Consider the following 15,992-nt stretch of genomic DNA (forward strand, 5'->3'; position numbering starts at 1 on the left):
TCTATTCATTAATTGCATTTAATCAATGAGCTCATTATCACTCATGCATTGTCCAACAGGTGTTGAAATAATGGGATTAAAAGGGGAGATCCCTTCAGAAAGACAGAAACAATAGCAAAGACAAAAAACACTTTTGGAATCTGCTTTTAGTCAACACATAAGGAAAGGGTGCACCGGTCCTGGAAATACTGCAATACCAGGTCAATGCGTGGAGTGGACAGAGCAAGCTCTATTTCCATCTCCCTGTTCTAAAAATCCATTTAATATATGGTCCCCAGATAGGGGACGTATCAGATATTAAACTGATAAGAACAGATACTACACTTGATCTTAGCCAAAAGGCCGAGAAGCGATAACCCGAACGGGCCGCGCGTTGCCCGAGCCTGCCCGATACTGCTGTTCAGCCCTTGCAGCGATTCAGCCTACTTCTAGGCAATTCCATGGGGCCCTGCAGGCTCACACACTCACAGCTACACGGGAGGTGAATAAAGGCCGGAGAGGAAGCCAGACAGGATTTGCTTCTTTTGCTTGCACCACAATGCAGTGCTGAAAGAGGAGGAATCTACATAAAAACGCCTTCCTGGCAACGCCCAAATGCCCTGCTGCCATGCAGATAAACACTGGCAGCGGCAGCAAGTGCATGCCCACAGCCACCCCTTGTTCCTTCACACCTTGTATCAGCTGTAATCCAGTCCAGTCCAGTGCTGCCTGCTGAGCAGCACTGACCAACACTGCCTGGGCCCAGGCTTTTATCTCTGAGGCCCCATTATGATGTCAGAAAGCTGGCTCTGGAATCCTGAGGGCTCCACTATGACACGTGCAAAGTTCCGTCTGAACTTTATATAAGACGGTGAGGCTCAGTCAGTCACTCAGTGTTGCCTGAGAGGGCAACACTGCAACAGCCGGCCGCCAGGCTGTCTTTTTTTTGCACAGCTAGTTGCCTCCAGGAGGCCACAAGAGAGAGACAAGGGACTGCAAAATGGAAAATAGGCATCCACCAACTTTACAGACAACTTCTCCTTGCTCCTACAACCTCCATCCTTGCACAGTTTGTTATTCTTCTAGGTAACATAGTAACAAATCCAAATTGCTGCTCTCTTTGTAGGCAAGCAAGGCTTTGTTGCAACTGCAATTCTTACTTCTTCTTGAAATGTAGGGACGACAGTACATTCCATCACATCCATCTAGTGTACACAGGTAGGTCCATTGTGGCGGGCAGGCGAGCGGGCGGGCTGCTTTATTGGCTGTTTGCTGTTCCCCTACTCCACTCCACTATTTGACTGTTGTGCTGCATCAATCAATCAATCAATCAATCAATCAATCAATCAATCAATCAATCAATCAATCAATCAATCAATCAGTGGCTGGCTCAGGTGCAGCTCTTTAACTTACCTAAAAGGGAGGGCGGAGAGAAGACAAGGAAGGTGAATGAGGTGTTCCAATGTGAAATGCCGGAAACACAGAAACACAGACGACACACAACAAGAGGTGGCAATCTATTCATTAATTGCATTTAATCAATGAGCTCATTATCACTCATGCATTGTCCAACAGGTGTTGAAATAATGGGATTAAAAGGGGAGATCCCTTCAGAAAGACAGAAACAATAGCAAAGACAAAAAACACTTTTGGAATCTGCTTTTAGTCAACACATAAGGAAAGGGTGCACCGGTCCTGGAAATACTGCAATACCAGGTCAATGCGTGGAGTGGACAGAGCAAGCTCTATTTCCATCTCCCTGTTCTAAAAATCCATTTAATATATGGTCCCCAGATAGGGGACGTATCAGATATTAAACTGATAAGAACAGATACTACACTTGATCTTAGCCAAAAGGCCGAGAAGCGATAACCCGAACGGGCCGCGCGTTGCCCGAGCCTGCCCGATACTGCTGTTCAGCCCTTGCAGCGATTCAGCCTACTTCTAGGCAATTCCATGGGGCCCTGCAGGCTCACACACTCACAGCTACACGGGAGGTGAATAAAGGCCGGAGAGGAAGCCAGACAGGATTTGCTTCTTTTGCTTGCACCACAATGCAGTGCTGAAAGAGGAGGAATCTACATAAAAACGCCTTCCTGGCAACGCCCAAATGCCCTGCTGCCATGCAGATAAACACTGGCAGCGGCAGCAAGTGCATGCCCACAGCCACCCCTTGTTCCTTCACACCTTGTATCAGCTGTAATCCAGTCCAGTCCAGTGCTGCCTGCTGAGCAGCACTGACCAACACTGCCTGGGCCCAGGCTTTTATCTCTGAGGCCCCATTATGATGTCAGAAAGCTGGCTCTGGAATCCTGAGGGCTCCACTATGACACGTGCAAAGTTCCGTCTGAACTTTATATAAGACGGTGAGGCTCAGTCAGTCACTCAGTGTTGCCTGAGAGGGCAACACTGCAACAGCCGGCCGCCAGGCTGTCTTTTTTTTGCACAGCTAGTTGCCTCCAGGAGGCCACAAGAGGGAGACAAGGGACTGCAAAATGGAAAATAGGCATCCACCAACTTTACAGACAACTTCTCCTTGCTCCTACAACCTCCATCCTTGCACAGTTTGTTATTCTTCTAGGTAACATAGTAACAAATCCAAATTGCTGCTCTCTTTGTAGGCAAGCAAGGCTTTGTTGCAACTGCAATTCTTACTTCTTCTTGAAATGTAGGGACGACAGTACATTCCATCACATCCATCTAGTGTACACAGGTAGGTCCATTGTGGCGGGCAGGCGAGCGGGCGGGCTGCTTTATTGGCTGTTTGCTGTTCCCCTACTCCACTCCACTATTTGACTGTTGTGCTGCATCAATCAATCAATCAATCAATCAATCAATCAATCAATCAATCAATCAATCAATCAGTGGCTGGCTCAGGTGCAGCTCTTTAACTTACCTAAAAGGGAGGGCGGAGAGAAGACAAGGAAGGTGAATGAGGTGTTCCAATGTGAAATGCCGGAAACACAGAAACACAGACGACACACAACAAGAGGTGGCAATCTATTCATTAATTGCATTTAATCAATGAGCTCATTATCACTCATGCATTGTCCAACAGGTGTTGAAATAATGGGATTAAAAGGGGAGATCCCTTCAGAAAGACAGAAACAATAGCAAAGACAAAAAACACTTTTGGAATCTGCTTTTAGTCAACACATAAGGAAAGGGTGCACCGGTCCTGGAAATACTGCAATACCAGGTCAATGCGTGGAGTGGACAGAGCAAGCTCTATTTCCATCTCCCTGTTCTAAAAATCCATTTAATATATGGTCCCCAGATAGGGGACGTATCAGATATTAAACTGATAAGAACAGATACTACACTTGATCTTAGCCAAAAGGCCGAGAAGCGATAACCCGAACGGGCCGCGCGTTGCCCGAGCCTGCCCGATACTGCTGTTCAGCCCTTGCAGCGATTCAGCCTACTTCTAGGCAATTCCATGGGGCCCTGCAGGCTCACACACTCACAGCTACACGGGAGGTGAATAAAGGCCGGAGAGGAAGCCAGACAGGATTTGCTTCTTTTGCTTGCACCACAATGCAGTGCTGAAAGAGGAGGAATCTACATAAAAACGCCTTCCTGGCAACGCCCAAATGCCCTGCTGCCATGCAGATAAACACTGGCAGCGGCAGCAAGTGCATGCCCACAGCCACCCCTTGTTCCTTCACACCTTGTATCAGCTGTAATCCAGTCCAGTCCAGTGCTGCCTGCTGAGCAGCACTGACCAACACTGCCTGGGCCCAGGCTTTTATCTCTGAGGCCCCATTATGATGTCAGAAAGCTGGCTCTGGAATCCTGAGGGCTCCACTATGACACGTGCAAAGTTCCGTCTGAACTTTATATAAGACGGTGAGGCTCAGTCAGTCACTCAGTGTTGCCTGAGAGGGCAACACTGCAACAGCCGGCCGCCAGGCTGTCTTTTTTTTGCACAGCTAGTTGCCTCCAGGAGGCCACAAGAGGGAGACAAGGGACTGCAAAATGGAAAATAGGCATCCACCAACTTTACAGACAACTTCTCCTTGCTCCTACAACCTCCATCCTTGCACAGTTTGTTATTCTTCTAGGTAACATAGTAACAAATCCAAATTGCTGCTCTCTTTGTAGGCAAGCAAGGCTTTGTTGCAACTGCAATTCTTACTTCTTCTTGAAATGTAGGGACGACAGTACATTCCATCACATCCATCTAGTGTACACAGGTAGGTCCATTGTGGCGGGCAGGCGAGCGGGCGGGCTGCTTTATTGGCTGTTTGCTGTTCCCCTACTCCACTCCACTATTTGACTGTTGTGCTGCATCAATCAATCAATCAATCAATCAATCAATCAATCAATCAATCAATCAATCAGTGGCTGGCTCAGGTGCAGCTCTTTAACTTACCTAAAAGGGAGGGCGGAGAGAAGACAAGGAAGGTGAATGAGGTGTTCCAATGTGAAATGCCGGAAACACAGAAACACAGACGACACACAACAAGAGGTGGCAATCTATTCATTAATTGCATTTAATCAATGAGCTCATTATCACTCATGCATTGTCCAACAGGTGTTGAAATAATGGGATTAAAAGGGGAGATCCCTTCAGAAAGACAGAAACAATAGCAAAGACAAAAAACACTTTTGGAATCTGCTTTTAGTCAACACATAAGGAAAGGGTGCACCGGTCCTGGAAATACTGCAATACCAGGTCAATGCGTGGAGTGGACAGAGCAAGCTCTATTTCCATCTCCCTGTTCTAAAAATCCATTTAATATATGGTCCCCAGATAGGGGACGTATCAGATATTAAACTGATAAGAACAGATACTACACTTGATCTTAGCCAAAAGGCCGAGAAGCGATAACCCGAACGGGCCGCGCGTTGCCCGAGCCTGCCCGATACTGCTGTTCAGCCCTTGCAGCGATTCAGCCTACTTCTAGGCAATTCCATGGGGCCCTGCAGGCTCACACACTCACAGCTACACGGGAGGTGAATAAAGGCCGGAGAGGAAGCCAGACAGGATTTGCTTCTTTTGCTTGCACCACAATGCAGTGCTGAAAGAGGAGGAATCTACATAAAAACGCCTTCCTGGCAACGCCCAAATGCCGCTGCCATGCAGATAAACACTGGCAGCGGCAGCAAGTGCATGCCCACAGCCACCCCTTGTTCCTTCACACCTTGTATCAGCTGTAATCCAGTCCAGTCCAGTGCTGCCTGCTGAGCAGCACTGACCAACACTGCCTGGGCCCAGGCTTTTATCTCTGAGGCCCCATTATGATGTCAGAAAGCTGGCTCTGGAATCCTGAGGGCTCCACTATGACACGTGCAAAGTTCCGTCTGAACTTTATATAAGACGGTGAGGCTCAGTCAGTCACTCAGTGTTGCCTGAGAGGGCAACACTGCAACAGCCGGCCGCCAGGCTGTCTTTTTTTTGCACAGCTAGTTGCCTCCAGGAGGCCACAAGAGGGAGACAAGGGACTGCAAAATGGAAAATAGGCATCCACCAACTTTACAGACAACTTCTCCTTGCTCCTACAACCTCCATCCTTGCACAGTTTGTTATTCTTCTAGGTAACATAGTAACAAATCCAAATTGCTGCTCTCTTTGTAGGCAAGCAAGGCTTTGTTGCAACTGCAATTCTTACTTCTTCTTGAAATGTAGGGACGACAGTACATTCCATCACATCCATCTAGTGTACACAGGTAGGTCCATTGTGGCGGGCAGGCGAGCGGGCGGGCTGCTTTATTGGCTGTTTGCTGTTCCCCTACTCCACTCCACTATTTGACTGTTGTGCTGCATCAATCAATCAATCAATCAATCAATCAATCAATCAATCAATCAATCAATCAATCAATCAGTGGCTGGCTCAGGTGCAGCTCTTTAACTTACCTAAAAGGGAGGGCGGAGAGAAGACAAGGAAGGTGAATGAGGTGTTCCAATGTGAAATGCCGGAAACACAGAAACACAGACGACACACAACAAGAGGTGGCAATCTATTCATTAATTGCATTTAATCAATGAGCTCATTATCACTCATGCATTGTCCAACAGGTGTTGAAATAATGGGATTAAAAGGGGAGATCCCTTCAGAAAGACAGAAACAATAGCAAAGACAAAAAACACTTTTGGAATCTGCTTTTAGTCAACACATAAGGAAAGGGTGCACCGGTCCTGGAAATACTGCAATACCAGGTCAATGCGTGGAGTGGACAGAGCAAGCTCTATTTCCATCTCCCTGTTCTAAAAATCCATTTAATATATGGTCCCCAGATAGGGGACGTATCAGATATTAAACTGATAAGAACAGATACTACACTTGATCTTAGCCAAAAGGCCGAGAAGCGATAACCCGAACGGGCCGCGCGTTGCCCGAGCCTGCCCGATACTGCTGTTCAGCCCTTGCAGCGATTCAGCCTACTTCTAGGCAATTCCATGGGGCCCTGCAGGCTCACACACTCACAGCTACACGGGAGGTGAATAAAGGCCGGAGAGGAAGCCAGACAGGATTTGCTTCTTTTGCTTGCACCACAATGCAGTGCTGAAAGAGGAGGAATCTACATAAAAACGCCTTCCTGGCAACGCCCAAATGCCCTGCTGCCATGCAGATAAACACTGGCAGCGGCAGCAAGTGCATGCCCACAGCCACCCCTTGTTCCTTCACACCTTGTATCAGCTGTAATCCAGTCCAGTCCAGTGCTGCCTGCTGAGCAGCACTGACCAACACTGCCTGGGCCCAGGCTTTTATCTCTGAGGCCCCATTATGATGTCAGAAAGCTGGCTCTGGAATCCTGAGGGCTCCACTATGACACGTGCAAAGTTCCGTCTGAACTTTATATAAGACGGTGAGGCTCAGTCAGTCACTCAGTGTTGCCTGAGAGGGCAACACTGCAACAGCCGGCCGCCAGGCTGTCTTTTTTTTGCACAGCTAGTTGCCTCCAGGAGGCCACAAGAGGGAGACAAGGGACTGCAAAATGGAAAATAGGCATCCACCAACTTTACAGACAACTTCTCCTTGCTCCTACAACCTCCATCCTTGCACAGTTTGTTATTCTTCTAGGTAACATAGTAACAAATCCAAATTGCTGCTCTCTTTGTAGGCAAGCAAGGCTTTGTTGCAACTGCAATTCTTACTTCTTCTTGAAATGTAGGGACGACAGTACATTCCATCACATCCATCTAGTGTACACAGGTAGGTCCATTGTGGCGGGCAGGCGAGCGGGCGGGCTGCTTTATTGGCTGTTTGCTGTTCCCCTACTCCACTCCACTATTTGACTGTTGTGCTGCATCAATCAATCAATCAATCAATCAATCAATCAATCAATCAATCAATCAATCAATCAATCAGTGGCTGGCTCAGGTGCAGCTCTTTAACTTACCTAAAAGGGAGGGCGGAGAGAAGACAAGTAAGGTGAATGAGGTGTTCCAATGTGAAATGCCGGAAACACAGAAACACAGACGACACACAACAAGAGGTGGCAATCTATTCATTAATTGCACTTAATCAATGAGCTCATTATCACTCATGCATTGTCCAACAGGTGTTGAAATAATGGGATTAAAAGGGGAGATCCCTTCAGAAAGACAGAAACAATAGCAAAGACAAAAAACACTTTTGGAATCTGCTTTTAGTCAACACATAAGGAAAGGGTGCACCGGTCCTGGAAATACTGCAATACCAGGTCAATGCGTGGAGTGGACAGAGCAAGCTCTATTTCCATCTCCCTGTTCTAAAAATCCATTTAATATATGGTCCCCAGATAGGGGACGTATCAGATATTAAACTGATAAGAACAGATACTACACTTGATCTTAGCCAAAAGGCCGAGAAGCGATAACCCGAACGGGCCGCGCGTTGCCCGAGCCTGCCCGATACTGCTGTTCAGCCCTTGCAGCGATTCAGCCTACTTCTAGGCAATTCCATGGGGCCCTGCAGGCTCACACACTCACAGCTACACGGGAGGTGAATAAAGGCCGGAGAGGAAGCCAGACAGGATTTGCTTCTTTTGCTTGCACCACAATGCAGTGCTGAAAGAGGAGGAATCTACATAAAAACGCCTTCCTGGCAACGCCCAAATGCCCTGCTGCCATGCAGATAAACACTGGCAGCGGCAGCAAGTGCATGCCCACAGCCACCCCTTGTTCCTTCACACCTTGTATCAGCTGTAATCCAGTCCAGTCCAGTGCTGCCTGCTGAGCAGCACTGACCAACACTGCCTGGGCCCAGGCTTTTATCTCTGAGGCCCCATTATGATGTCAGAAAGCTGGCTCTGGAATCCTGAGGGCTCCACTATGACACGTGCAAAGTTCCGTCTGAACTTTATATAAGACGGTGAGGCTCAGTCAGTCACTCAGTGTTGCCTGAGAGGGCAACACTGCAACAGCCGGCCGCCAGGCTGTCTTTTTTTTGCACAGCTAGTTGCCTCCAGGAGGCCACAAGAGGGAGACAAGGGACTGCAAAATGGAAAATAGGCATCCACCAACTTTACAGACAACTTCTCCTTGCTCCTACAACCTCCATCCTTGCACAGTTTGTTATTCTTCTAGGTAACATAGTAACAAATCCAAATTGCTGCTCTCTTTGTAGGCAAGCAAGGCTTTGTTGCAACTGCAATTCTTACTTCTTCTTGAAATGTAGGGACGACAGTACATTCCATCACATCCATCTAGTGTACACAGGTAGGTCCATTGTGGCGGGCAGGCGAGCGGGCGGGCTGCTTTATTGGCTGTTTGCTGTTCCCCTACTCCACTCCACTATTTGACTGTTGTGCTGCATCCATCAATCAATCAATCAATCAATCAATCAATCAATCAATCAATCAATCAATCAGTGGCTGGCTCAGGTGCAGCTCTTTAACTTACCTAAAAGGGAGGGCGGAGAGAAGACAAGGAAGGTGAATGAGGTGTTCCAATGTGAAATGCCGGAAACACAGAAACACAGACGACACACAACAAGAGGTGGCAATCTATTCATTAATTGCATTTAATCAATGAGCTCATTATCACTCATGCATTGTCCAACAGGTGTTGAAATAATAGGATTAAAAGGGGAGATCCCTTCAGAAAGACAGAAACAATAGCAAAGACAAAAAACACTTTTGGAATCTGCTTTTAGTCAACACATAAGGAAAGGGTGCACCGGTCCTGGAAATACTGCAATACCAGGTCAATGCGTGGAGTGGACAGAGCAAGCTCTATTTCCATCTCCCTGTTCTAAAAATCCATTTAATATATGGTCCCCAGATAGGGGACGTATCAGATATTAAACTGATAAGAACAGATACTACACTTGATCTTAGCCAAAAGGCCGAGAAGCGATAACCCGAACGGGCCGCGCGTTGCCCGAGCCTGCCCGATACTGCTGTTCAGCCCTTGCAGCGATTCAGCCTACTTCTAGGCAATTCCATGGGGCCCTGCAGGCTCACACACTCACAGCTACACGGGAGGTGAATAAAGGCCGGAGAGGAAGCCAGACAGGATTTGCTTCTTTTGCTTGCACCACAATGCAGTGCTGAAAGAGGAGGAATCTACATAAAAACGCCTTCCTGGCAACGCCCAAATGCCCTGCTGCCATGCAGATAAACACTGGCAGCGGCAGCAAGTGCATGCCCACAGCCACCCCTTGTTCCTTCACACCTTGTATCAGCTGTAATCCAGTCCAGTCCAGTGCTGCCTGCTGAGCAGCACTGACCAACACTGCCTGGGCCCAGGCTTTTATCTCTGAGGCCCCATTATGATGTCAGAAAGCTGGCTCTGGAATCCTGAGGGCTCCACTATGACACGTGCAAAGTTCCGTCTGAACTTTATATAAGACGGTGAGGCTCAGTCAGTCACTCAGTGTTGCCTGAGAGGGCAACACTGCAACAGCCGGCCGCCAGGCTGTCTTTTTTTTGCACAGCTAGTTGCCTCCAGGAGGCCACAAGAGGGAGACAAGGGACTGCAAAATGGAAAATAGGCATCCACCAACTTTACAGACAACTTCTCCTTGCTCCTACAACCTCCATCCTTGCACAGTTTGTTATTCTTCTAGGTAACATAGTAACAAATCCAAATTGCTGCTCTCTTTGTAGGCAAGCAAGGCTTTGTTGCAACTGCAATTCTTACTTCTTCTTGAAATGTAGGGACGACAGTACATTCCATCACATCCATCTAGTGTACACAGGTAGGTCCATTGTGGCGGGCAGGCGAGCGGGCGGGCTGCTTTATTGGCTGTTTGCTGTTCCCCTACTCCACTCCACTATTTGACTGTTGTGCTGCATCAATCAATCAATCAATCAATCAATCAATCAATCAATCAATCAATCAATCAGTGGCTGGCTCAGGTGCAGCTCTTTAACTTACCTAAAAGGGAGGGCGGAGAGAAGACAAGGAAGGTGAATGAGGTGTTCCAATGTGAAATGCCGGAAACACAGAAACACAGACGACACACAACAAGAGGTGGCAATCTATTCATTAATTGCATTTAATCAATGAGCTCATTATCACTCATGCATTGTCCAACAGGTGTTGAAATAATAGGATTAAAAGGGGAGATCCCTTCAGAAAGACAGAAACAATAGCAAAGACAAAAAACACTTTTGGAATCTGCTTTTAGTCAACACATAAGGAAAGGGTGCACCGGTCCTGGAAATACTGCAATACCAGGTCAATGCGTGGAGTGGACAGAGCAAGCTCTATTTCCATCTCCCTGTTCTAAAAATCCATTTAATATATGGTCCCCAGATAGGGGACGTATCAGATATTAAACTGATAAGAACAGATACTACACTTGATCTTAGCCAAAAGGCCGAGAAGCGATAACCCGAACGGGCCGCGCGTTGCCCGAGCCTGCCCGATACTGCTGTTCAGCCCTTGCAGCGATTCAGCCTACTTCTAGGCAATTCCATGGGGCCCTGCAGGCTCACACACTCACAGCTACACGGGAGGTGAATAAAGGCCGGAGAGGAAGCCAGACAGGATTTGCTTCTTTTGCTTGCACCACAATGCAGTGCTGAAAGAGGAGGAATCTACATAAAAACGCCTTCCTGGCAACGCCCAAATGCCCTGCTGCCATGCAGATAAACACTGGCAGCGGCAGCAAGTGCATGCCCACAGCCACCCCTTGTTCCTTCACACCTTGTATCAGCTGTAATCCAGTCCAGTCCAGTGCTGCCTGCTGAGCAGCACTGACCAACACTGCCTGGGCCCAGGCTTTTATCTCTGAGGCCCCATTATGATGTCAGAAAGCTGGCTCTGGAATCCTGAGGGCTCCACTATGACACGTGCAAAGTTCCGTCTGAACTTTATATAAGACGGTGAGGCTCAGTCAGTCACTCAGTGTTGCCTGAGAGGGCAACACTGCAACAGCCGGCCGCCAGGCTGTCTTTTTTTTGCACAGCTAGTTGCCTCCAGGAGGCCACAAGAGGGAGACAAGGGACTGCAAAATGGAAAATAGGCATCCACCAACTTTACAGACAACTTCTCCTTGCTCCTACAACCTCCATCCTTGCACAGTTTGTTATTCTTCTAGGTAACATAGTAACAAATCCAAATTGCTGCTCTCTTTGTAGGCAAGCAAGGCTTTGTTGCAACTGCAATTCTTACTTCTTCTTGAAATGTAGGGACGACAGTACATTCCATCACATCCATCTAGTGTACACAGGTAGGTCCATTGTGGCGGGCAGGCGAGCGGGCGGGCTGCTTTATTGGCTGTTTGCTGTTCCCCTACTCCACTCCACTATTTGACTGTTGTGCTGCATCAATCAATCAATCAATCAATCAATCAATCAATCAATCAATCAATCAATCAATCAATCAGTGGCTGGCTCAGGTGCAGCTCTTTAACTTACCTAAAAGGGAGGGCGGAGAGAAGACAAGGAAGGTGAATGAGGTGTTCCAATGTGAAATGCCGGAAACACAGAAACACAGACGACACACAACAAGAGGTGGCAATCTATTCATTAATTGCACTTAATCAATGAGCTCATTATCACTCATGCATTGTCCAACAGGTGTTGAAATAATGGGATTAAAAGGGGAGATCCCTTCAGAAAGACAGAAACAATAGCAAAGACAAAAAACACTTTTGGAATCTGCTTTTAGTCAACACATAAGGAAAGGGTGCACCGGTCCTGGAAATACTGCAATACCAGGTCAATGCGTGGAGTGGACAGAGCAAGCTCTATTTCCATCTCCCTGTTCTAAAAATCCATTTAATATATGGTCCCCAGATAGGGGACGTATCAGATATTAAACTGATAAGAACAGATACTACACTTGATCTTAGCCAAAAGGCCGAGAAGCGATAACCCGAACGGGCCGCGCGTTGCCCGAGCCTGCCCGATACTGCTGTTCAGCCCTTGCAGCGATTCAGCCTACTTCTAGGCAATTCCATGGGGCCCTGCAGGCTCACACACTCACAGCTACACGGGAGGTGAATAAAGGCCGGAGAGGAAGCCAGACAGGATTTGCTTCTTTTGCTTGCACCACAATGCAGTGCTGAAAGAGGAGGAATCTACATAAAAACGCCTTCCTGGCAACGCCCAAATGCCCTGCTGCCATGCAGATAAACACTGGCAGCGGCAGCAAGTGCATGCCCACAGCCACCCCTTGTTCCTTCACACCTTGTATCAGCTGTAATCCAGTCCAGTCCAGTGCTGCCTGCTGAGCAGCACTGACCAACACTGCCTGGGCCCAGGCTTTTATCTCTGAGGCCCCATTATGATGTCAGAAAGCTGGCTCTGGAATCCTGAGGGCTCCACTATGACACGTGCAAAGTTCCGTCTGAACTTTATATAAGACGGTGAGGCTCAGTCAGTCACTCAGTGTTGCCTGAGAGGGCAACACTGCAACAGCCGGCCGCCAGGCTGTCTTTTTTTTGCACAGCTAGTTGCCTCCAGGAGGCCACAAGAGGGAGACAAGGGACTGCAAAATGGAAAATAGGCATCCACCAACTTTACAGACAACTTCTCCTTGCTCCTACAACCTCCATCCTTGCACAGTTTGTTATTCTTCTAGGTAACATAGTAACAAATCCAAATTGCTGCTCTCTTTGTAGGCAAGCAAGGCTTTGTTGCAACTGCAATTCTTACTTCTTCTTGAAATGTAGGGACGACAGTACATTCCATCACATCCATCTAGTGTACACAGGTAGGTCCATTGTGGCGGGCAGGCGAGCGGGCGGGCTGCTTTATTGGCTGTTTGCTGTTCCCCTACTCCACTCCACTATTTGACTGTTGTGCTGCATCAATCAATCAATCAATCAATCAATCAATCAATCAATCAATCAATCAATCAATCAGTGGCTGGCTCAGGTGCAGCTCTTTAACTTACCTAAAAGGGAGGGCGGAGAGAAGACAAGGAAGGTGAATGAGGTGTTCCAATGTGAAATGCCGGAAACACAGAAACACAGACGACACACAACAAGAGGTGGCAATCTATTCATTAATTGCATTTAATCAATGAGCTCATTATCACTCATGCATTGTCCAACAGGTGTTGAAATAATGGGATTAAAAGGGGAGATCCCTTCAGAAAGACAGAAACAATAGCAAAGACAAAAAACACTTTTGGAATCTGCTTTTAGTCAACACATAAGGAAAGGGTGCACCGGTCCTGGAAATACTGCAATACCAGGTCAATGCGTGGAGTGGACAGAGCAAGCTCTATTTCCATCTCCCTGTTCTAAAAATCCATTTAATATATGGTCCCCAGATAGGGGACGTATCAGATATTAAACTGATAAGAACAGATACTACACTTAATCTTAGCCAAAAGGCCGAGAAGCGATAACCCGAACGGGCCGCGCGTTGCCCGAGCCTGCCCGATACTGCTGTTCAGCCCTTGCAGCGATTCAGCCTACTTCTAGGCAATTCCATGGGGCCCTGCAGGCTCACACACTCACAGCTAGAAGCCAGACAGGATTTGCTTCTTTTGCTTGCACCACAATGCAGTGCTGAAAGAGGAGGAATCTACATAAAAACGCCTTCCTGGCAACGCCCAAATGCCCTGCTGCCATGCAGATAAACACTGGCAGCGGCAGCAAGTGCATGCCCACAGCCACCCCTTGTTCCTTCACACCTTGTATCAGCTGTAATCCAGTCCAGTCCAGTGCTGCCTGCTGAGCAGCACTGACCAACACTGCCTGGGCCCAGGCTTTTATCTCTGAGGCCCCATTATGATGTCAGAAAGCTGGCTCTGGAATCCTGAGGGCTCCACTATGACACGTGCAAAGTTCCGTCTGAACTTTATATAAGACGGTGAGGCTCAGTCAGTCACTCAGTGTTGCCTGAGAGGGCAACACTGCAACAGCCGGCCGCCAGGCTGTCTTTTTTTTGCACAGCTAGTTGCCTCCAGGAGGCCACAAGAGGGAGACAAGGGACTGCAAAATGGAAAATAGGCATCCACCAACTTTACAGACAACTTCTCCTTGCTCCTACAACCTCCATCCTTGCACAGTTTGTTATTCTTCTAGGTAACATAGTAACAAATCCAAATTGCTGCTCTCTTTGTAGGCAAGCAAGGCTTTGTTGCAACTGCAATTCTTACTTCTTCTTGAAATGTAGGGACGACAGTACATTCCATCACATCCATCTAGTGTACACAGGTAGGTCCATTGTGGCGGGCAGGCGAGCGGGCGGGCTGCTTTATTGGCTGTTTGCTGTTCCCCTACTCCACTCCACTATTTGACTGTTGTGCTGCATCAATCAATCAATCAATCAATCAATCAATCAATCAATCAATCAATCAATCAATCAGTGGCTGGCTCAGGTGCAGCTCTTTAACTTACCTAAAAGGGAGGGCGGAGAGAAGACAAGGAAGGTGAATGAGGTGTTCCAATGTGAAATGCCGGAAACACAGAAACACAGACGACACACAACAAGAGGTGGCAATCTATTCATTAATTGCATTTAATCAATGAGCTCATTATCACTCATGCATTGTCCAACAGGTGTTGAAATAATGGGATTAAAAGGGGAGATCCCTTCAGAAAGACAGAAACAATAGCAAAGACAAAAAACACTTTTGGAATCTGCTTTTAGTCAACACATAAGGAAAGGGTGCACCGGTCCTGGAAATACTGCAATACCAGGTCAATGCGTGGAGTGGACAGAGCAAGCTCTATTTCCATCTCCCTGTTCTAAAAATCCATTTAATATATGGTCCCCAGATAGGGGACGTATCAGATATTAAACTGATAAGAACAGATACTACACTTAATCTTAGCCAAAAGGCCGAGAAGCGATAACCCGAACGGGCCGCGCGTTGCCCGAGCCTGCCCGATACTGCTGTTCAGCCCTTGCAGCGATTCAGCCTACTTCTAGGCAATTCCATGGGGCCCTGCAGGCTCACACACTCACAGCTAGAAGCCAGACAGGATTTGCTTCTTTTGCTTGCACCACAATGCAGTGCTGAAAGAGGAGGAATCTACATAAAAACGCCTTCCTGGCAACGCCCAAATGCCCTGCTGCCATGCAGATAAACACTGGCAGCGGCAGCAAGTGCATGCCCACAGCCACCCCTTGTTCCTTCACACCTTGTATCAGCTGTAATCCAGTCCAGTCCAGTGCTGCCTGCTGAGCAGCACTGACCAACACTGCCTGGGCCCAGGCTTTTATCTCTGAGGCCCCATTATGATGTCAGAAAGCTGGCTCTGGAATCCTGAGGGCTCCACTATGACACGTGCAAAGTTCCGTCTGAACTTTATATAAGACGGTGAGGCTCAGTCAGTCACTCAGTGTTGCCTGAGAGGGCAACACTGCAACAGCCGGCCGCCAGGCTGTCTTTTTTTTGCACAGCTAGTTGCCTCCAGGAGGCCACAAGAGGGAGACAAGGGACTGCAAAATGGAAAATAGGCATCCACCAACTTTACAGACAACTTCTCCTTGCTCCTACAACTTCCATCCTTGCACAGTTTGTTATTCTTCTAGGTAACATAGTAACAAATCCAAATTGCTGCTCTCTTTGTAGGCAAGCAAGGCTTTGTTGCAACTGCAATTCTTACTTCTTCTTGAAATGTAGGGACGACAGTACATTCCATCACATCCATCTAGTGTACACAGGTAGG

The 15,992-nt window shown here is 47.7% G+C and overlaps 11 non-coding genes across 11 annotated transcripts; all 11 read right to left on the reverse strand.

Moving 5' to 3' along the window:
* Positions 1–163: 163 nt before the first annotated feature.
* LOC142689001 (U2 spliceosomal RNA) lies at positions 164–354 on the reverse strand. The gene has a single exon (XR_012858030.1). It is a non-coding gene; the product is annotated as a U2 spliceosomal RNA (small nuclear RNA).
* Positions 355–1,658: 1,304 nt separating this feature from the next.
* On the reverse strand, positions 1,659–1,849 carry LOC142689013 (U2 spliceosomal RNA). Its single transcript, XR_012858041.1, has one exon. It is a non-coding gene; the product is annotated as a U2 spliceosomal RNA (small nuclear RNA).
* Positions 1,850–3,141: 1,292 nt separating this feature from the next.
* LOC142689025 (U2 spliceosomal RNA) lies at positions 3,142–3,332 on the reverse strand. The gene has a single exon (XR_012858052.1). It is a non-coding gene; the product is annotated as a U2 spliceosomal RNA (small nuclear RNA).
* A 1,288-nt stretch (positions 3,333–4,620) lies between these two features.
* Positions 4,621–4,811, reverse strand: LOC142688833 (U2 spliceosomal RNA). Its single transcript, XR_012857878.1, has one exon. It is a non-coding gene; the product is annotated as a U2 spliceosomal RNA (small nuclear RNA).
* Positions 4,812–6,105: 1,294 nt separating this feature from the next.
* Positions 6,106–6,296, reverse strand: LOC142688846 (U2 spliceosomal RNA). Its single transcript, XR_012857889.1, has one exon. It is a non-coding gene; the product is annotated as a U2 spliceosomal RNA (small nuclear RNA).
* A 1,296-nt stretch (positions 6,297–7,592) lies between these two features.
* On the reverse strand, positions 7,593–7,783 carry LOC142688858 (U2 spliceosomal RNA). The gene has a single exon (XR_012857900.1). It is a non-coding gene; the product is annotated as a U2 spliceosomal RNA (small nuclear RNA).
* A 1,292-nt stretch (positions 7,784–9,075) lies between these two features.
* Positions 9,076–9,266, reverse strand: LOC142688870 (U2 spliceosomal RNA). Its single transcript, XR_012857911.1, has one exon. It is a non-coding gene; the product is annotated as a U2 spliceosomal RNA (small nuclear RNA).
* Positions 9,267–10,554: 1,288 nt separating this feature from the next.
* On the reverse strand, positions 10,555–10,745 carry LOC142688882 (U2 spliceosomal RNA). Its single transcript, XR_012857922.1, has one exon. It is a non-coding gene; the product is annotated as a U2 spliceosomal RNA (small nuclear RNA).
* Positions 10,746–12,041: 1,296 nt separating this feature from the next.
* LOC142688894 (U2 spliceosomal RNA) lies at positions 12,042–12,232 on the reverse strand. Its single transcript, XR_012857933.1, has one exon. It is a non-coding gene; the product is annotated as a U2 spliceosomal RNA (small nuclear RNA).
* A 1,292-nt stretch (positions 12,233–13,524) lies between these two features.
* Positions 13,525–13,715, reverse strand: LOC142688984 (U2 spliceosomal RNA). The gene has a single exon (XR_012858015.1). It is a non-coding gene; the product is annotated as a U2 spliceosomal RNA (small nuclear RNA).
* A 1,265-nt stretch (positions 13,716–14,980) lies between these two features.
* Positions 14,981–15,171, reverse strand: LOC142688985 (U2 spliceosomal RNA). The gene has a single exon (XR_012858016.1). It is a non-coding gene; the product is annotated as a U2 spliceosomal RNA (small nuclear RNA).
* Positions 15,172–15,992: the final 821 nt, after the last annotated feature.

The sequence above is a fragment of the Rhinoderma darwinii genome (genome assembly GCF_050947455.1).
Source record: "Rhinoderma darwinii isolate aRhiDar2 chromosome 5 unlocalized genomic scaffold, aRhiDar2.hap1 SUPER_5_unloc_27, whole genome shotgun sequence".
In the NCBI taxonomy this organism is placed as follows: Eukaryota; Metazoa; Chordata; class Amphibia; order Anura; family Rhinodermatidae; genus Rhinoderma; species Rhinoderma darwinii.